This window comes from Hevea brasiliensis, chromosome 6, assembly GCF_030052815.1.
Source record: "Hevea brasiliensis isolate MT/VB/25A 57/8 chromosome 6, ASM3005281v1, whole genome shotgun sequence".
In the NCBI taxonomy this organism is placed as follows: domain Eukaryota; kingdom Viridiplantae; phylum Streptophyta; class Magnoliopsida; order Malpighiales; family Euphorbiaceae; genus Hevea; species Hevea brasiliensis.
Window position 1 is genome coordinate 54,529,413 of NC_079498.1, and position 23,784 is coordinate 54,553,196.

A 23,784-nucleotide genomic window follows, 5' to 3' on the forward strand; every position below is an offset into this window, starting at 1 on the left:
CAGCAGACCCAGCAAGCACCTCGAGGAGCCTTATCAGTTTGGCAGTGTGAGACTTATGGTAGAACTCACGGTGGGGTTTGTTTTAAGGCCACAGGTGCATGTTTTAACTGTGGAGGGAGCAGACATTTCGCTAAGGATTGTACTAGTCCGCACCGGTCTGAACCTTCTGCTACATCTGAGGGATCAGCCCAAGTCTCTACACCTAGAGGGTCACAGCCAGCTGGTAGAGGTAGAGCCAGAGGTAGGGGCCCTGGTAACACTCTTGGAAGTCAAAGCACTGTTAACCAGCCAGTACCCAGTGGAGCACCAGTCAGAGTGTATACAATGCGTCAGAGGGAGGAGGCTGAAACATCAGACATAGTAGCTGGTAATTTCTCCATCCTTGACCAAGATGTATATGTGTTATTTGATCCTGGCTCCACACATTCACATGTCAGTGCTAGTGTGATGTGTCCTACTGCTATTCAGTGTGTACCAATGGACTATGATGTGCTAGTAACTAATCAATTAGGCTAAGAGATCAAGGTAAATAGACTATATAGGGATTGTCCTTTGGTGATCCAAGGACTTTTCTGTCTAATTTGATTGAAATGCCCTTCAGAGATTATGACATTATCTTGGGCATGGATTGGTTAGCCAAGCATCATGCCATAATTGACTGTAGACTGAAGACAGTCACTTTTGGTCTCCCTCAGTATGGTGATGTAGTAATACATGGGGAGAGGCAGTTATTGCCATCAAACATCATTTCAACTGCACTGGCCAGAAAAATGATTAGAAAGGGGTGTGAGGCGTACTTGGCACATGTGATAGACACCCAAGTGGGTAGTCAAGCATTGAGGGACATCCCTGCGGTATGTGACTTTCTGGATGTATTTCCTGATGAATTGCCAGGATTACCTCCAGAAAGAGAAGTGCAGTTTGAGATTGATGTTATGCCTGGTTTGGACCCAATCTCCATAACGCCATACAGAATTGGACCAGCAGAACTAAAAGAATTAAAAGTGCAGTTGCAAGAGCTGCTTGACAAGGGCTTTATCCACCCTAGTGTGTCACTTTGGGGAGCGCCAGTGTTGTTTGTAAAGAAGAAGGATGGCACTCTCTAGTTATGCATTGACTATCGGCAGTTGAATAAGGTGACAATAAAGAACAGATACCCATTGCCCTGTATTGATGACTTGTTTGATCAATTGAGGGGTGCAGCTATGTTCTCCAAAATTGACCTGAGATCAAGTTATTATCAGCTGAAAGTATAAGAGCAGAGTATTTCTAAAACTGCCTTTAAAACTCGCTATGGCCATTATGAGTTATTGGTTATGCCATTCGGGTTAACTAATGCTCCAGCTGCTTTTATGGATCTGATGAACATTATCTTCAGACCATACCTCGATCAGTTTGTTGTGGCATTCATAGATGATATATTGGTCTATTCGAGGAGTGCAGAAGAGCATGATAGAGATCTGCGCATTGTACTGCAAACTTTGAGGGAGAAACAGCTATACGCCAAATTGTCGAAGTGTGAATTTTGACTGAAAGAAATATCTTTCTTGGGGCATGTAGTATCGGTAAAGGGTATTAAGGTGGATCCTAGCAAGATAGAACCTGTCCTTAATTGGAAGCCACCCAGAAATATCACAGAGATTCACAGTTTTCTGGGGTTAGCTGGATACTACCGTAGATTTGTGAAGGGATTCTCCATGTTAGCATCTCCATTGACTAAGCTGCTTAAGAAAGATGTGAAATTTCAGTGGACAGATAAATGCCAACAAAGTTTTAATGAATTGAAGAGGTGTTTGACTGAGGCTCCAGTCTTAACTTTACCTACCCCAGGTAAAGAATACATAGTTTACAGTGATGCTTCTCACAATGGGTTAGGCTGTGTACTGATGCAAGATCGAAATGTCATTGCCTATGCATCACGCCAGCTAAAACCGCATGAGAGGAATTATCCGACACATGACTTGGAGCTTGCAACTATTGTGTTTGCTCTTAAGATCTGGAGACGTTATTTGTATGAGGAGAAGTGCTATATCTACACAGATCATAAGAGTTTGAAGTATTTGGGTACTCAGAAAGAGTTGAATTTGAGACAGAGGAGATGGCTAGAGTTGATAAAAGACTATGATTGTCTGATAGACTATCAGCCAAGGAAAGCTAATGTTGTGGCCGACGCCTTAAGTCGTAAGACTATGGCAAGTCTACGGGTTACTCCTTTATCTATGGTACATGAGATGAGATCATTATATGCCAGCTTAGAGATTAATGATGAGGGGCAGACAGCAGTTGCATGGCATGTACAGCCAGTATTGAGTGATCAGATCATAATGGCTGCTCAAAATGATCAGAAGTATCAGAAGCTGTTGGAAGAAGTCCGATAGGGCAAGAAACTAGAATTCTCAATAAGAGATGATGGTCTACTACTACATCAAGGTAAAATGTGTGTTCCTAATGATATTGATTTGTGACAGATCATTTTGAAGGAAGCACATGAGTCTCCTTTTGCCATGCACCCTGGTGGTACAAAAATGTATAGAGGGCTAAAGGAGCATTACTGGTGGATGGGTATGAAAAGAGATGTGGCCGAATTTGTTTTTAAATGGCTAACTTGTCAGCAAGTGAAGGCAGAGCACCAAGTACCCGCTAGGTTGTTACATCTACTATCAGTACTAGAATGGAAATGGGAGAGAATAACAATGGATTTTGTGATGGGACTTTCAAGGACACAGAAGAGTCATGATGCAGTATGTGTCATTGTTGACAGACTGACCAAGCCTACTCATTTTTCTGCCAGTTTGGATGGACTACAGTTTAGAAAGATTGGCCAAGTTGTACATTGATGATATTGTGAGACTACATGGAGTGCCAGTATCCATCGTAACAGACAGAGATCCTAGGTTCACTTCTAGATTATAAGGTAGTCTTCAGAGAGCCCTAGGAACTAGATTGAACTTTAGTACTTCATTCCACCCACTAACAGATGGCCAGTCTGAGAGGGTAATTCAGATCTTGGAGGACATGCTACGAGCTTGTGTGATTGAATTTGAGGGCAGTTGGGACATATACTTGCCTTTGATTGATTTTGCTTACAATAACAGCTACCAATCAAGCATTGGGAAGCCTCCATATGAAGCTTTGTATGGCAAAAAATGCAGAACTCCCCTGTGTTGGGATGAGGTAGGTGAAAGAATGATGATCGGGCCAGAAATTATTCAGCAGACTGAGGAGAAGATCAGGATAATTAGAGATTGACTCAAGGTTGCATCAGACCGTCAGAAGTCCTATGATGATCTGAAGAGAAGGGATATTGAATATGCAGTGGGTGATAAAGTATTCCTCAAGGTTTCCCCTTGGAAGAGGATTATGAGATTTGGCAGGAAGGGGAAAGTGAGTCCTCGTTTCATTGGGCCATATGAGGTTCTGGAAAGAGTGGGTCCTTTGGCATATCAGTTGGCACTACCTCCGGAGTTGGAGAAGATACATAATGTCTTCCATGTGTCCATGTTGAGAAGGTATCGATCAGACCCATCTCATGTACTACCGGTAGAAGAAATTGAAGTGAATCCAGACTCACATATGAGGAAGAACCCATAGAGATTCTGGCTTATGAGGTGAAGCAGCTACGGAACAAGCAAATGCCATTGATGAAGGTGCTGTGGAACCATCATTCGGGCCAAGAAGCTACTTGGGAACAAAAGGAGGAAATGAGGAGACAACACCCACAGCTGTTCAGAGACTGATACCAGGTAAAATTTCGAGACGAAATTTATTTTAAGGGGGGGAGAATTGTACACCCCTATTTACATAGCCTAGTATATTTCACTGTTCCGGTGATCGGTGTCGGTTCGGATAATTAAGGGAATGAGAACCACACTTAAGATAACTAGATAAGCCCTGAATACAAATAATTAGTAATTGTCAATTGGTTAAGTATAAATAAGAAAAACAGAACATAAAAAGTTAAATGAGTCGAGAGTCATAGCAATGAGTGACCTTCTCGGGAAGGATTACGAAGTCAATTTAAACTCAAATTTTGAACCATAAAATGTGACGCTGCAGTCCTTAGGACTATTGCAAACACAGTGGAAAAGAGAAAATCACGAAAAAGAATTATTAAGCCAGTCAAATAATTAAGTCAGGGATCCGGAAGAAATATTGAATTATTTGCAAACCGAGTTGAACCGACGAGGGCCAATTTGGTCAATTGACCCCGAGAGTTGACTCCTGAACTAACTGTCAAATAAAATCAAAGAAAAGAAAATTTTAGAATCGGAAATTAAATTAAAGAACTAATGCAAAAAATAAATAGAAAAAAAAAGGAAAATGAAAAAGGTGAAAAGAGATGACATCATGCATGATGCAATAATATTATAATTAAAAATTAAATTTATGGTAACTAGTGGTCTTCCTAAAGACATAAAAAAAAAAAAGAAAACAAAAAGGGAAAACACTTACCTTCTTCAAGGTTGCCGTCACTCACCTCTCTCTCCCTCACCCTCACTTTCCTCCATTAGAGCTCTTTTGTGAGCTTGAAGAAACTAAATTTCAGCCATAGAAATTGCAAGTTCCATAATTAAAGTTTGTTTGGGCAACTAGAAAACAAGAGTTAAGGAATAAGAACGAAGAAAGGGAGAAGTTTTGAAGAGGTGAAAATTCAAAGTGAGGTTAGTAAGCTAAACTTTTAATTTCTATGCATGCTTAGTTACTTAAAGTAATTTAGAAATTAAAGAAATGAAATAAAAACAATTGTGAGGGACCAAACCTTAATTTGGGCAAGCTAGGGTTTTGATGTGTGTATGCATGAATTTGATTGAATTCAAAGTGTAGGTAAGTTGGTATGAGTATGGAAGTGATGTTGGTATGCGTTGTAGTAGTTGAATGTAACAAATTGGGAATTAGGGTTCGGCACCTAGGGTTTGGAAGATAAAATTTGAAGAAGTGGTCAAATGGTGTTTTTGACCTTGTTTGAGGTGAGAAATGGTCATTTGTGACCAATTGGTGTATGTTGGAAGTGTTAGAATCAAATGGAAATTCGGATTGGTTATGGGCAGTATGCAGGCAGCAGGACCAAGGTCCCTTTGAGGGACCAAAACTAAAATTTTACAAGTCCAATTGGTGTGAGGCCAATTGGGAAAGAAAATAGGCACAACATGGAACATTTTTCATTTAGGAATTATGCCCAAGAAGTGACCAAAACCTAGTGAACAAATTGACGAAATCCGGAATTGGCAATCTGACCTGTACAAAAATGACCAAATGAACAGTGTTTGTTCATTTGGCCATAACTTGGGCTAGGCAGGTCTAAATGACCTGAAATTTTACCAGTGGAAAGTTGAGATATAGACCTAAAACTTTCTTGAAGAATAAAAACCCAAATTATGCCCTTAACCAAGTCATTTGGCCACCCAATGTTGGTGACCTAAAATTGCCAGAACCAGTTTGGTGCCCAGAAATCTGGGTTAAGTCTAATCTGGTAGCCATGATTCAAATTGCTATAACTTGAGCTACAAAACTCCAAGTGGAGTGATTCAAAAAGGATAATAAAGTTAAGACAATAGGAAACATTTTCTATGAAGGAAACTTAGCCAAACTCTAACAGTAAAATGACCAATGGAACAGTGCAATCTAAGACACCAAAACTGAAAATTGGCAATTTTGCTTAAAAGACTTAAGTTTTGAGAAAATAATCAAAACCAACAAAATTGTTGACTAAAATGTGGTATGTGAGTATAGTTGGACTTCCCATATCTTTTAAGTATAAGAAAGTCAATATTTTGACTTGAATAATACCATGAATAGTAACCTCAATATGAAAATTTGCAAGAATGTAAGTTTATGAAGGAACGGAAGCGTGAAAAACACAAGTTTATACCATTGAATTCAAAAATTTTCACCTAGGGTCACATGCATCATGCAAGATTTATTTTTATCTATTTGATTTCAATGATAAACAACATATTAAAACTCTTTTAATATGTTTTTGGATCTGTATTTGCCATTTAAGATTTTAAAATTAATCAGATTAATTTTAGAACCCTAGATTAAATCAAGAACGATTACACTAACCTCTTGATGTGCTGCAGCGTGTCTGCGCCTTTGAGATTCGTCTTTAGGACACCAGATGTTATCCCTCTAGCTTGGCCACACCAAGAACACCTATGGCAGCCCTTGAATGGCTTCTAAAGCTTTTTCTATTAATTAGAAAATCAAGTTCTGCCTTTTAAGAGATTAAAGATGTAAACAAGACACTAGAAACAATTTCTAGTGTTCTTAATTCAAGAGATTGATGGCTAATCTCTTTGAATTGATGAGAGATGAAGAGAAATAGCTGGAGAGGCTCAAAGTGGCGTGACAATTGAGAGGAGAGGCTGATGGTTATGTTTTCTTTTCATAACCACACTTAAATAGCTAGGTTAACACATTAAACCCTAGCCACATGTCACCTTTTGATTAGCTCTAGGTTTAAGTGACCCAATCACATTATGCCAAGTGTCAAACCTATATTTAATCTTGATTTTAATAATCTTACATGAATAAAAAAACATTTGGCAAGCTTATTTGTTATGTTATGTGTCACCATCTCATGGTGCCACGTGTCACACTGCAAAATGACCAAAATGCCCCTGTGTCTTAATTTTGAGTTCTTAACCCAAAATAATTATTTTCTTCTTCTAATTAATTTATATCAAATATAAATTAATTAATTAATCTCTATTAATTAATTTCTCATCAATTAAATTCATATTTAAACACTTTAAATATAAATTTAATTTATACTACACATCCAATAATCTAGATTTGGTTTCAAGTCATGCTAGGGACTTTGCAATTTAATTGCAAACCAAATCTATTTAATTAATCAATTAAACTCTTTAATTAATTAATTAAATCATATTTAAATAGGTGATAACTTGTGTATGTGTGTGACTTACTAGGCTCATCACTAATTGGCAATGAGACATGAAATCAACTCTTGATATCATCAGAACTCTTTCTTACCATAAATGATTTCTCTAAATCATTTTATGAACCTCATAGACCATGGTTAACACCTAGCATAGCATGCCATGGCCACCCAATTAGTAACAAGATTTACCTTAAATGAACCTATAATCATATGTTACCATGCACTAGAATCTCTCTGTTACAAAATCCCAACTCAAGCTGGAGTCATGGTTTATGTCAAACTCCATTTGCTATGAATATTATGTTCTCTTTTAATTCTAGTTCTTGATTAAAAGATTTTTCTCATCAGAAACTCTTTTCTGAATAAATCTATCTGTCCTGTCCAGGTACTTGATTCATCAAGATGAATTAAATGAACATAGGATTTTATCTCTATTTACTTAGAGGAACAGATTCCATCTTGATCAACACCTACCTCCATATATAACTAGTAGGAGCCAACACATGCCCATATACCCATACAGTACAAGTATGAAAGCGAGATCAAACTCAAACTACCTATATACAAGATAACTGTGCTATCTCAGTCTAAAGATTATATGCATCGATATGATTTATGACAAAACATTGACAAGAGTAAACTCCATGTGCTTGTCATAAGTGTCACTGGTTCGGCCTACTTATCATTTATAAGTGCCTATCATGTTTGTTATATGGCATGAGACTCACCATTCCATCTTATTTATATCTCATATAAATAACTTGGGAACAAACATGAATACAATCTTTCTGGATAAGTCATGTCCTTATTATGAAGTATCCTCGATTGTGAACCTATTTATGATACTTTGTGCTAGAAATATTATCACTCATATTCTTAACAACTTAAGAATAATATTTCTAACAAAATATCAATGGACCTTTTCTATTACACATAAATATATTATGTAAACTAAAAGTGGAAATGCCTTTTATTATTAAAAATATGTACAAGATACATACTAAATGATATGCTCTAGGCGTACTACTAACAATCTCCCACTAGCACTAGAGCCATTCATTACAATATCTTAGACCTATCTTCTCAAGATGTCGGTCTAATCGAGTCTGTGACATAGGCTTAGTGAATGGATCACCGGATTTTCACCGATGCTATTTTCTGCATGGCTACATCGCCTCGCCCAACTATTTCTCCGATAATGTGGTAGCGCCTTTCTATGTGTTTGGATTTCTCGTGAGACCTTGGTTCCTTAGCTCAGATATCGCTCCATTGTTGTCACGTGTAATGGAACGCTGACTCAATGGAAGGAACTCTGTAAGTTTACATCACGAACTTCTTTATCCAAAGCGACTTTTTGCGATGCATCGGCAATATACTTAGCCTCGATAGTGGAATCTACAGTCGTGCTCTGTTTGAAACTCTTTCAACTGACTGCTCCTCCATTACAAATGAACACATATCCAGAGGTAGACTTTCTATCATCGATATCTGATTGGAAATCAGAATCAGTATAACCATCCAATTGCAAGTCTCCACCTCCATAAATCAAGAATAAATCCTTAGTTCTTCTCAAGTACTTAAGAATATTCTTGACATCTATCCAGTGTTCCAAACCTGGATTGGATTGATACCTGCTAGTCAAACTAACAGCATATGCGATATCCGGCCTAGTACACAACATTGCATACATTAAACTTCCAATAGCCGAAGCATATGGAATCCTGGCCATCTTATCTCTTTCTTCAAGTGTCTTTGGAGACATCTCTTTAGAAAGGTGGATACCATGTCTCACTGGTAACAATTCTCTCTTGGAATCAAGCATGTTAAACCTCTTTAACACCTTTTCCAAGTATAGACTTTGGGATAAACCAATTATTCTTTTCGCTTTATCTCTATAGATGCGAATCCCAAGAATATAGGTTGCCTCCCCTAAGTCTTTCATGGAGAATGTATTTGACAACCATACCTTTATAGTCGTCAACATACCTGTGTCATTACCCATCAACAGTATGTCATCCACATATAAGACAAGGAAAGTGATAGCACTGTCACTAACCTTCTTATATACACATGGCTCATCCTCATTTTTGATAAAACCAAAAGATTTAATGGCTTCATCAAAACGGATGTTCCAACTCCTCGAAGCTTGTTTCAACCCATAAATGGATCGCTTTAGCTTGCATACCTTGGAACCATCTTGGAATTCAAATCCCTAGGTTGTTCCATGAAAATGTTTTCTTCAATGTATCCATTGAGAAAAGCTGTTTTGATATCCATCTGCCAAATCTCATAATCATAGTATGCAACTATTGCTAATAAAATCTTAATTGATTTAAGCATGGCAATAGGCGAGAAAGTCTCCTCATAGTCGATTCCTTGCCTTTGGCGAAACCCTTTCGCTACTAGCCTTGCCTTATAGGTCTCTACCTTTCCATCAGAACCAATTTTCTTCTTGAAAAACCCATTTGTTCCCTATAGGTACAATACCTTCAGGTGGGTCAACAAGATCCCAAACTTGATTCTTATACATGGAATCAATCTAGGATTTCATAGCATCAATCCATTTTGAAGAGTCTATATCTGATATAGCTTCTTCATAGGTAAGTGGATCATCTCCATGATCTACTTCTTCATGAGTAGACAACTCTTGTTCTTCTTCATGAAGAAAACCATATCTCACAGTGGTGAGATACCTGGTTGTTCTACGAGGAACAGCTGTAGATGTTTCATCAATGGGTATAGGTTGACTAGATGGATCTATATCCATCTGATCTGTTGGTTGGTCAGAATTCTCCAATTCTAACTCTATTTGCCTTCCTTTGCCTCCTTCTTGAACAAACTGTTGTTCAAGAAATGTGGCATCTCTACTTATTACAACCTTTTGTGAAGTAGGCAAATAAAAATAATATCCAAAACTATCTTTTGGATATCCAACAAATCGACCTTTTACGATCTGGTCTCCAATTTATCGGTGTCGACTTTTGATATAAGTGGACAACCCCAAATCTTAACATGCTTAAGACTTGGTTTTCTTCCATGCCATATCTCATAAGGTGTGAAAGAAACGATTTTGATGGAATCCTATTCAGAATATACAAAGTGATTCTAATGCAAATCCCCAAAGAAGATTGGCATATCGGTATAGCTCATCATACTACGTACCATATCCAATAGGGTACGATTTCTCCTTTCAGATACACCATTCAGCTGTGGCATTCCTGGAGGAGTCAGCTGAGAAACAATGCCATGCTCTCTCAAGTATTCATCAAATTCAGTACTCAAATATTCACCTCCACGATCTGATCGAAGAACTTTAATATTCTTTCTTGTTTGATTTTCTACTTCAGATTTAAATTCTTTGAACTTTTCAAAAGATTCATGTTTGTATTTCATCAAATACAAATACCCAAACCTTGATTTATCATCAGTAAAGGTAATAAAATAATGAAAACCCCCTCTAGCCATTTCTTTAAATGGACCACATACATCACTATGTATTAGCTCCAAAATATTTTCAGCTCTTAGCCCCTGTCCAACAAAGGGTGATCTAGTCATTTTGCCCTGAAGGCAAGATTCACAAGTTGGAGTAGGCTCAGAGTCCAATAAGGATAGAATCCCCATTTTCTCCAATTTTGTAATCCTATCTCCTGCAACATGACATAACCTTAAGTGCCAAATATATTTTGAACTTGAGTTGGTTTTCACCACGGCATTGCATTCATTTAGATTGCTATACTCTGGCCAATGGAAACACTTTCCTATTGGCAATGGAAACACTTTCCTGTTGGCAGTGCAAACACTTTCCTGTTGGCAGTGGAAACACTTTCCTTTGCCTTCATCAGCTTTAGCCTTCCTTTTCTGTTTAGCTATTTTCTTAGAAGGACCAGGAATCTGAGGTTTCTTTTTCTTATTGCCCTTCTTCTTGTTGGACTTTCCAGCAGAAGAAGATGCAACCAAAGCTACCTCTTTTCCTTTATTACCTGGCATATTCTTTTGGGCAATAACCAGCATGTTGAGTAAACCAGCTAAGGTGCATTCCTGTTTAGTCATATGAAAATTTGTCACAAAATTCCCAAAAGACTCAGGAAAGGACTGAAGGATCAAATCCGTCTGTAGTTGGAAATCCATGTTGAAGTCAAGATGTTCCAACTGCTCAATCAGCCGAATCATCTTGTGGACATGATCCCCAACATTCTGTCCCTCAGACATCCTCATACTGAATAGCTGTCTAGATATCTCATACCTAGCATTCCTGCTGTGCTCACCATACAACTCTTGTAGGTGAAGGAGGATCTCACTCACACTCTGCATGTTCTCATGTTGCTTTTGTAACTCATTACTCATAGAAGCAAGCATGTAACACTTAGCTCTCATATCATGCTCCTTCCACTTGTCCAAAGTTTTCATGTTCCTCTTGTGTGGCCTCTGGAGGTAAGGGACCAGGAACATTTGAATCTAGAACATATCCTATATGTTCAAGGTTCAGGACAAGTTTCAAATTTCTTAGCCAATCAGACAGATTAGGTCCTGTCAACCTGTTGTGATCAAGTATGCTTGCAAGGATATTGGATGGTGGTGGTTGTTTTGTGCTCATTTTTATCAGAAAATTAACTGCAGAAAATAACCAGATTAATTAGTAAATGTATCATGTAATTAACTAAAATGATTATGGTCTTTTAATCAAATTGGTCCTCCCACTAACTTAGCGAATCCTACACTTCCAAAGTAGAAAACGGAAATCCTAGTTGGATGGATTTCTAGTGGGTGATTGAATTCTTATAATTCTATTGATCATCCTCAGGTACATCCATTATTGGAATTACAATAAACTATAAGTGAGCAACTCCTTGCCCATCACATCTCATGTGAGGTTCAATTCTTTTGCTAGCCCCTAATGCTCAAAATCTCAGGTACATCCAATATTGACTTATCTTGCATTAGTTAAGTTGATCCCATTGAGCCAGTAATTATGCAAATAATTTTAATGTCCTCAGGTACATCCAATATTGGACACCAAACCATTTACATATTTACAACATCTCATGCTTAACAATTATTCTTAAGAAAATCTCTTAAATTAATTGCATCTCATGCAACTATTTAAAATTTCTTAAAATAATTGCCCCAATGGAGGGCTTATGTTATAATTACTTTAATTATAGCATTTCCAACTTAATCATTTGTTTGGAAGATTTTATAGCCATCCTAATTACTATTAAGGTCTCACTTTGCACATTATCCATTTAGCATGCATATATCATATAAATGCATACATTCCCATACATCTCATGCATTCATGGATAAGCAGTAAATATGGTATGATCATGGACTTTCTAAGGGATTCAATTCTGAGCCACCAAGAATTGAATCAGGGCATTCCTAGGTGCATTTCATTCATTCATTTTACAAGAGTTGCTGAAGGAGTACATAATCAACACTTGATATTGAATTCCTCCCACTAGTCCCACCAATGTTCTTGACCTCCTTGAACTTCTTGCAATCCAATATTACATAGTAATCCTTGGCATACCAAGGCGAATTTACAAGAACTTAAATAAATGAAGTTACAACCCAAAAAATATTACAAACTTAATAATACATGCCCAAAATAAATTAAAATAAATTAATTAATTTACAATCCCAAAGAAACATAAAAGAAATAAATCCAATCACATTGGTCTTTTATAGTCCATGATCATCCATCATGCATATCACTATTTAACAATTAAATAAAACATACATACTTAAATTAAATTGAATATCTCATATTCAACTTAAAAATCCAGATTTGAATATGATTCAAATAAATTTAAAAATTCAGATTTGAATCTCATTCAAACAAATTTAAAAATTCAGATTTGAATCACATTCAAACAACTTCAAAAATTCAGATTTGAATCACATTCAAATATTTTTTAAAAAATCAGATTTGAATCACATTCAAATATTTTTTAAAAAATCAGATCTGAATTTTATTGAATCAATTTTAAAAAATTAGATTTAAATATGATTCAAACAACTTTAAAAATTCATATTTGAATCACATTCAAACAACTTTTAAAATTCAGATTTGAATCACATTCAAACATTTTTTAAAATTCTGATTTGAATCATAATTTAATTGTGTGATTAAAACAACTAATTAAACACTTTAATTAGTCAAAGAATAGGCCTTAGATCATACAACAATTGCAGAATTAAAAGCCAAACCTTGAACCACCCATGGAACCATTGTTGCCGCCACCAATGGTGGCTTCACCATGTGTGCCGCCACACCTCATGATTCAAGCAGCAATGAATCTCTTGATCTCATGATCAAACACACAATTAAATTATATAATCAACAATCTAAATGGCAAATATAGTGGCTCTGATACCAATTGAAGGAACGGAAGCGTGAAAAACACAAGTTTATACCTTTGAATTCAAAAATTTTCACCTAGGGTCACATGCATCATGCAAGATTTATTTTTATCTATTTGATTTCAATGATAAACAACATATTAAAACTCTTTTAATATGTTTTTGGATCTGTATTTGCCATTTAAGATTTTAAAATTAATCAGATTAATTTTAGAACCCTAGATTAAATCAAGAACGATTACACTAACCTCTTGATGTCTTTGCAGCGTGTCTGCATGCCTTTGAGATTCGTCTTGAGGACACGGATGTTGTCCCTCTAGCTTGTCCACACCAAGAACACCTATGGCAGCCCTTGAATGGCTTCTAAAGCTTTTTCTATTAATTAGAAAATCAAGTTCTGCCTTTTAAGAGATTAAAGATGTAAACAGGACACTAGAAACAATTTCTAGTGTTCTTAATTCAAGAGATTGATGGCTAATCTCTTTGAATTGATGAGAGATGAAGAGAAATAGCTAGAGAGGCTCAAAGTGGCGTGACAATTGAGAGGAGAGGCTGCTGGTTATGTTTTCTTTTCATAACCCCACTTAAATAGCTAGGTTAACACATTAAACCCTAGCCACATGTCACCTTTTGATTAGCTCTAGGTTTAAGTGACCCAATCACATTGTGCCAAGTGTCAAACCTATATTTAATCTTGATTTTAATCATCTTACATGATTAAAAAAACATTTGGCAAGCTTATTTGTTATGCCATGTGTCACCATCTCATGGTGTCACGTGTCACACTGCAAAATGACCAAAATGCCCCTGTGTCTTAATTTTGAGTTCTTAACCCAAAATAATTATTTTTTTCTTCTAATTAATTTATATCAAATATAAATTAATTAATTAATCTCTATTAATTAATTTCTCATCAATTAAATTCATATTTAAACACTTTAAATATAAATTTAATTTATACTACACATCCAATAATCTAGATTTCGTTTCAAGTCATGCTAGGGACTTTGCAATTTAATTGCAAACCAAATCTATTTAATTAATCAATTAAACTCTTTAATTAATTAATTAAATCATATTTAAATAGGTGATAACTTGTGTATGTGTGTGACTTACTAGGCTCATCACTAATTGGCAATGAGACATGATATCAACTCTTAATATCATCAGAACTCTTTCTTACCATAAATGATTTCTCTAAATCATTTTATGAACCTCATAGACCATGGTTAACATGAAGGAACGGAAGCGTGAAAAACACAGGATTATACCATTGAATTCAAAAATTTTCACCTAGGGTCACAAGCACCATGCAAGATTTATTTTTATCTATTTGATTTCAATGATAAACAACATATTAAAACTCTTTTAATATGTTTTTGGATCTGTATTTACCATTTAAGATTTTAAAATTAATCAGATTAATTTTAGAACCCTAGATTAAATCAAGAACGATTACACTAACCTCTTGATGTGCTGCAGCGTGTCTGCGCCTTTGAGATTCGTCTTCAGGACACCAGATGTTGTCCCTCTAGCTTGTCCACACCAAGAACACCTATGGCAGCCCTTGTATGGCTTCTAAAGCTTTTTCTATTAATTAGAAAATCAAGTTCTGCTTTTAAGAGATTAAAGATGTAAACAGGACACTAGAAACAATTTCTAGTGTTCTTAATTCAAGAGATTGATGGCTAATCTCTTTGAATTGATGAGAGATGAAGAAGAATGGCTGGAGAGGCTCAAAGTGGCGTGACATATGAGAGGAGAGGCTGCTGGTTATGTTTTCTTTTCATAACCCCACTTAAATAGCTAGGTTAACACATTAAACCCTAGCCACATGTCACCTTTTGATTAGCTCTAGGTTTAAGTGACCCAATCACATTGTGCCAAGTGTCAAACCTATATTTAATCTTGATTTTAATCATCTTACATGATTAAAGAAACATTTGGCAAGCTTATGTGTTATGCCATGTGTCACCATCTCATGGTGCCACGTGTCACATTGCAAAATGACCAAAATGCCCCTGTGTCTTAATTTTGAGTTCTTAACCCAAAATAATTATTTTCTTCTTCTAATTAATTTATATCAAATATAAATTAATTAATTAATCTCTATTAATTAATTTCTCATCAATTAAATTCATATTTAAACACTTTAAATATAAATTTAATTTATACTACACATCCAATAATCTAGATTTGGTTTCAAGTCATGCTAGGGACTTTGCAATTTAATTGCAAACCAAATCTATTTAATTAATCAATTAAACTCTTTAATTAATTAATTAAATCATATTTAAATAGGTGATAACTTGTGTATGTGTGTGACTTACTAGGCTCATCACTAATTGGCAATGAGACATGATATCAACTCTTAATATCATCAGAACTCTTTCTTACCATAAATGATTTCTCTAAATCATTTTATGAACCTCATAGACCATGGTTAACACCTAGCATAGCATGCCATGGCCACCCAATTAGTAATAAGGTTTACCTTAAATGAACCTATAATCATATGTTACCATGCACTAGAATCTCTCTGTTACAAAATCCCAACTCAAGCTAGAGTCATGGTTTATGTCAAACTCCATTTGCTATGAATATTATGTTCTCTTTTACTTCCAGTTCTTGATTAAAAAGATTTTCTCATCAGAAACTCTTTTCTGAATAAATCTATCTGTCCTGGCCAAGAACTTGAAACATCAAGAACAATTAAATGAACATAGGATTTTATCTCTATTTACTTAGAGGAACAGATTCCTTCTTGATACATATATAACTAGCAGGAGCCAACACATGCCCATATACCCATACATAGTACAAGTATGAAAGCAGTATCAAACTCAAACTACCTATATACAAGATAACTGTGCTATCTCAGGTCTAAAGATTATATGCATTGATATGATTTATGACAAAACATTGACAAGAGTAAACTCCATGTGCTTGTCATAAGTGTCACGGTTGACCTACTTATCATTTATAAGTGCCTATCATGTTTGTTATATGGCATGAGACTCACCATTCCATCTTATTTATATCTCATATAAATAACTTGGGAACAAACATGAATACAATCTTTCTGGATAAGTCATGTCCTTATTATGAAGTATCCTCGATTGTGAACCTATTTATGATACTTTGTGCTAGAAATATTGTCACTCATATTCTTAACAACTTAAGAATAATATTTCTAACAAAATATCAATGGACCTTTTCTATTACACATAAATATATTATGTAAACGGAAAAGTGGAAATGCCTTTTATTAATAAAAATATATACAAGATACATACTAAATGATATGCTCTAGGGCATACTACTAACAATCTCCCACTAGCACTAGAGCCATTCATTACAATACCTTAGACCCATCTTCTCAAGATGTCAGTCTAACTGAGCTTGTGACAAAGGCTTAGTGCATGGATCAGCTGAATTTTTTCAGCTGATGTTATTTTTCTGCATGGCTATATCGCCTTTGCCCAACTATATGTCTGATAATGTGGTAGTGCCTTTCTATGTGTTTGGATTTTGGGTGAGACCTTAGTTCCTTAGCTTGCATGACTGCTCCATTGTTGTCACAGTGTAGTGGAACTGTTGACTCAATGGAAGGAACTACTGTAAGTTCTGTCACGAACTTCTTTATCCAAACAGCTTCCTTTGCGAGATCGATGCGACAATATACTCGACCTCGATGAGTGGAATCTGCAGTCGTGCTCTGTTTGGAACTCTTCCAACTGACTACACCTCCATTACAAATGAACACATATCCAGAGGTAGACTTTCTATCATCGATATCTGATTGGAAATCAGAATCAGTATAACCATCCAATTGCAAGTCTCCACCTCCATAAATCAAGAATAAATCCTTAGTTCTTCTTAAGTACTTAAGAATATTCTTGTGATTATCCGATGTTCCAAACCTGGATTGGATTGATACCTGCTAGTCAAACTAACAGCATATGCGATATCCGGCCTAGTACACAACATTGCATACATTAAACTTCCAATAGCCGAAGCATATGGAATCCTGGCCATCTTATCTTTTTCTTCAGGTGTCTTTGGAGACATCTCTTTAGAAAGGTGGATACCATGTCTCACTGGTAACAATCCTCTCTTGGAATCAAGCATGTTAAACCTCTTTAACACCTTTTCCAAGTATAGACTTTGGGATAAACCAATTATTCTTTTCGCTCTATCTCTATAGATGCGAATCCCAAGAATATAGGTTGCCTCCCCTAAGTCTTTCATGGAGAATGTATTTGACAACCATACCTTTATAGTCGTCAACATACCTGTATCATTACCTATGAACAGTATGTCATCCACATATAAGACAAGGAAAGTGATAGCACTGTCACTAACCTTCTTATATACACATGGCTCATCCTCATTTTTGATAAAACCAAAAGATTTAATGGCTTCATCAAAACGGATGTTCCAACTCCTCGAAGCTTGTTTCAACCCATAAATGGATCGCTTTAGCTTGCATACCTTGGAACCATCTTGGGATTCAAATCCCTTAGGTTGTTCCATGAAAATATTTTCTTCAATGTATCCATTAAGAAAAGCTGTTTTGACATCCATCTGCCAAATCTCATAATCATAGTATGCAGCTATTGCTAATAAAATCCTAATTGATTTAAGCATGGCAACTGGCGAGAAAGTCTCCTCATAGTCTATTCCTTGCCTTTGGCGAAACCCTTTCGCTACTAGCCTTGCCTTATAGGTCTCTACCTTTCCATCAAAACCAATTTTCTTCTTGAAAACCCATTTGTTCCCTATAGGTACAATACCTTTAGGTGGGTCAACAAGATCCCAAACTTGATTCTTATACATGGAATCAATCTCGGATTTCATAGCATCAATCCATTTTGAAGAGTCTATATCTGATATAGCTTCTTCATAGGTAAGTGGATCATCTCCATGATCTACTTCTTCATGAGTAGACAACTCTTGTTCTTCTTCATGAAGAAAACCATATCTCACTGGTGGGTGAGATACCACAGTTGTTCTACGAGGAGCAGTGTAGATGTTTCATCAATGGGTATAGGTTGACTAGATGGATCTATATCCATCGATGCATTGGTTGGTCGAATTCTCCAATTCTAACTCTATTTGCCTTCCTTTGCCTCCTTCTTGAACAAAGCGTTGTTCACGAAATGTGGCATCTCTACTTATCACAACCTTTTGTGAAGTAGGCAAATAAAAATAATATCCAAAACTATCTTTTGGATATCCAACAAATCGACCTTTTTCTGATCTGGTCTCCAATTTATCAGTGTTCAGCTTTTTGATATCAGCTGGACAACCCCAAATCTTAACATGCTTAAGACTTGGTTTTCTTCCATGCCATATCTCATAAGGTGTGGAAGAAACTGATTTTGATGGAATCCTATTCGAATATATAAAGTGATTCTAATGCAAATCCCCAAAACGAGATTGGCATATCAGTATAGCTCATCATACTTCGTAACATATCCAATAGGGTACGATTTCTCCATTCAGATACACCATTCACCGTGTGGCGTTCTGGAGGAGTCGGTGAGAAACAATGCCATGCTCTCTCAAGTATTCATCAAATTCAGTACTCAAATATTCACCTCCACGATCTGATCGAAGAGCTTTAATATTCTTTCTTGTTTGATTTTCTACTTCAGATTTAAATTCTTTGAACTTTTCAAAAGATTCATGTTTGTATTTCATCAAATACAAATACCCAAACCTTGATTTATCATCAGTAAAGGTAATAAAATAATGAAAACCCCCTCTAGCCATTTTTTTTAAATGGACCACATACATCACTATGTATTAGCTCCAAAATATTTTCAGCTCTTAGCCCTTGTCCAACAAAGGGTGATCTAGTCATTTTGCCCTGAAGGCAAGATTCACAAGTTGGAGTAGGCTCAGAGCCCAATGAGGATAAAATCTTCATTTTCTCCAATTTTGTAATCCTATCTTCTGCAACATGACATAACCTTAAGTGCCAAATATATTTTGAACTTGAGTTGGTTTTCACCATGGCATTGCATTCATTTATATTGCTATACTCTGGCCAGTGGAAACATTTTCTTACTAGCAATGGAAACACTTTTCTGTTTTCAATGGAAACACTTTCCTTTGCCTTTGTCAGCTTTGGTCTTCCTTTTCTGTTTAGCTATTTTCTTGGAAGGACCAGAAATCTGAGGTTTCTTTTTCTTATTGCCCTTCTTCTTGTTGGACTTTCCAGCAGAAGAAGATGCAACCAAAGCTACCTCTTTTCCTTTATTGCCTGGCATATTCTTTTGGGCAATAACCAGCATGTTGAGTAATTCAGCTAAGGTGCATTCCTATTTAGTCATATGGAAATTTGTCACAAAATTCCCAAAAGACTCAGGAAGGGACTGAAGGATCAAATCCGTCTGTAGTTGGAAATCCATGTTGAAGTCAAGATGTTCCAACTGCTCAATCAGCCGAATCATCTTGTGGACATGATCCCCAACATTCTGTCCCTCAGACATCCTCATACGGAATAGCTGTTTAGATATCTCATACCTAGCATTCCTGCTGTGCTCACCATACAACTCTTGTAGGTGAAGGAGGATCTCACTCGCACTCTGCATGTTCTCATGTTGTACTTAACTCATTACTCATAGAAGCAAGCATGTAACACTTAGCTCTCATATCATGCTCCTTCCACTTGTCCAAAGTTTCATGTTCCTCTTGTGTGGCCTCTGGAGGTAAGGGACCAGGAACATTTGAATCTAGAACATGTCCTATATGTTCAAGGTTCAGGACAAGTTGCAAATTTCTTAGCCAATCAGACAGATTAGGTCCTGTCAACCTGTTATGATCAAGTATGCTTGCAAGGATATTGGATGGTGGTGGTTGTTTTGTGCTCATTATTATCAGAAAATTAATTACAGAAAATAACCAGATTAATTAGTAAATGTATCATGTAATTAACCAAAATGATTATGGTCTTTTAATCAAATTGGTCCTCCCACTAACTTAGCGAATCCTACACTTCCAAAGTAGAAAACGGAAATCCTAGTTGGATGGATTTCTAGTGGGAGATTGAATTCTTATAATTCTATTGATCATCCTCAGGTACATCCATTATTGGAATTACAATAAACTATAAGTGAGCAACTCCTTGCCCATCACATCTCATGTGAGGTTCAATCCTTTTACTAGCCCCTAATGCTCAAAATCTCAGGTACATCCAATATTGACTTATCTTGCATTAGTTAAGTTGATCCCATTGAGCCAGTAATTATGCAAATAATTTTAATGTCCTCAGGTACATCCAATATTGGCCACCAAACCATTTACATATTTACAACATCTCATGCTTAACAATTATTCTTAAGAAAATCTCTTAAATTAATTGCATCTCATGCAACTATTTAAAATTTCTTAAAATAATTGCCCCAATGGAGGGCTTATGTTATAATTACTTTAATTATAGCATTTCCAACTTAATCATTTGTTTGGAAGATTTTATAGCCATCCTAATTACTATTAAGGTCTCACTTTGCACATTATCCATTTAGCATGCATATATCATATAATTGCATACATTTCCATACATCTCATGCATTCATGGATAAGCAGTAAATATGGTATGATCATGGACTTTCTAAGGGATTCAATTCTGAGCCACCAAGAATTGAATCAGGGCATTCCTAGGTGCATTTCATTCATTCATTTTACAAGAGTTGCTGAAGGAGTACATAATCAACACTTGATATTGAATTCCTCCCACTAGTCCCACCAATGCTCTTGACCTCCTTGAACTTCTTGCAATCCAATATTACATAGTAATCCTGGGCATACCAAGGCGAATTTACAAGAACTTAAATAAATGAAATTACAACCCAAAAATATTACAAACTTAATAATACATGCCCAAAATAAATTAAAATAAATTAATTAATTTACAATCCCAAAGAAACATAAAAGAAATAAATCCAATCACATTGGTCTTTTATAGTCCATGATCATCCATCATGCATATCACTATTTAACAATTAAATAAAACATACATACTTAAATTAAATTGAATATCTCATATTCAACTTAAAAATCCAGATTTGAATATGATTCAAATAAATTTAAAAATTCAGATTTGAATCTCATTCAAACAAATTTAAAAATTCAGATTTGAATCACATTCAAACAACTTCAAAAATTCAGATTTGAATCACATTCAAACATTTTATAAAAAATCAGATTTGAATCACATTCAAATATTTCTTAAAAAATCAGATCTGAATTTTATTGAATCAATTTTAAAAAATCAGATTTAAATATGATTCAAACAACTTTAAAAATTCATATTTGAATCACATTCAAACAACTTTTAAAATTCAGATTTGAATCACATTCAAACAATTTTTAAAATTCTGATTTGAATCATAATTTAATTGTGTGATTAAAACAACTAATTAAACACTTTAATTAGTCAAAGAATAGGCCTTAGATCATACAACAATTGCAGAATTAAAAGCCAAACCTTGAACCACCCAAGGAACCATTGTTGCTGCCACCAATGGTGGCTTCACCATGTGTGACGCCACATCTCATGAACCAACCAGCAATGAATCTCTTGATCTCATGATCAAACACACAATTAAATTATATAATCAACAATCTAAATGGCAAATATAGTGGCTCTGATACCAATTGAAGGAACGGAAGCGTGAAAAACACAAGATTATACCATTGAATTCAAAAATTTTCACCTAGGGTCACAAGCACCATGCAAGATTTATTTTTATCTATTTGATTTCAATGATAAACAACATATTAAAACTCTTTTAATATGTTTTTGGATCTGTATTTACCATTTAAGATTTTAAAATTAATCAGATTAATTTTAGAACCCTAGATTAAATCAAGAACGATTACACTAACCTCTTGATGTGCTGCAGCGTGTCTGCGCCTTTGAGATTCGTCTTCAGGACACCAGATGTTGTCCCTCTAGCTTGTCCACACTAAGAACACCTATGGCAGCCCTTGTATGGCTTCTAAAGCTTTTTCTATTAATTAGAAAATCAAGTTCTGCTTTTAAGAGATTAAAGATGTAAACAGGACACTAGAAACAATTTCTAGTGTTCTTAATTCAAGAGATTGATGGCTAATCTCTTTGAATTGATGAGAGATGAAGAAGAATGGCTGGAGAGGCTCAAAGTGGCGTGACATATGAGAGGAGAGGCTGCTGGTTATGTTTTCTTTTCATAACCCCACTTAAATAGCTAGGTTAACACATTAAACCCTAGCCACATGTCACCTTTTGATTAGCTCTAGGTTTAAGTGACCCAATCACATTGTGCCAAGTGTCAAACCTATATTTAATCTTGATTTTAATCATCTTACATGATTAAAAAACATTTGGCAAGCTTATGTGTTATGCCATGTGTCACCATCTCATGGTGCCACGTGTCACATTGCAAAATGACCAAAATGCCCCTGTGTCTTAATTTTGAGTTCTTAACCCAAAATAATTATTTTCTTCTTCTAATTAATTTATATCAAATATAAATTAATTAATTAATCTCTATTAATTAATTTCTCATCAATTAAATTCATATTTAAACACTTTAAATATAAATTTAATTTATACTACACATCCAATAATCTAGATTTGGTTTCAAGTCATGCTAGGGACTTTGCAATTTAATTGCAAACCAAATCTATTTAATTAATCAATTAAACTCTTTAATTAATTAATTAAATCATATTTAAATAGGTGATAACTTGTGTATGTGTGTGACTTACTAGGCTCATCACTAATTGGCAATGAGACATGATATCAACTCTTAATATCATCAGAACTCTTTCTTACCATAAATGATTTCTCTAAATCATTTTATGAACCTCATAGACCATGGTTAACACCTAGCATAGCATGCCATGGCCACCCAATTAGTAATAAGGTTTACCTTAAATGAACCTATAATCATATGTTACCATGCACTAGAATCTCTCTGTTACAAAATCCCAACTCAAGCTAGAGTAATGGTTTATGTCAAACTCCATTTGCTATGAATATTATGTTCTCTTTTAATTCCAGTTCTTGATTAAAAAGATTTTCTCATCAGAAACTCTTTTCTGAATAAATCTATCTGTCCTGGCCAGGAACTTGAAACATCAAGAACAATTAAATGAACATAGGATTTTATCTCTATTTACTTAGAGGAACAGATTCCTTCTTGATCAACACCTACCTCCATATATAACTAGCAGGAGCCAACACATGCCCATATACCCATACATAGTACAAGTATGAAAGCAGTATCAAACTCAAACTACCTATATACAAGATAACTGTGCTATCTCATGTCTAAAGATTATATGCACTGATATGATTTATGACAAAATATTGACAAGAGTAAACTCCATGTGCTTGTCATAAGTGTCACTGGTTCGGCCTACTTATCATTTATAAGTGCCTATCATGTTTGTTATATGGCATGAGACTCACCATTCCATCTTATTTATATCTCATATAAATAACTTGGGAACAAACATGA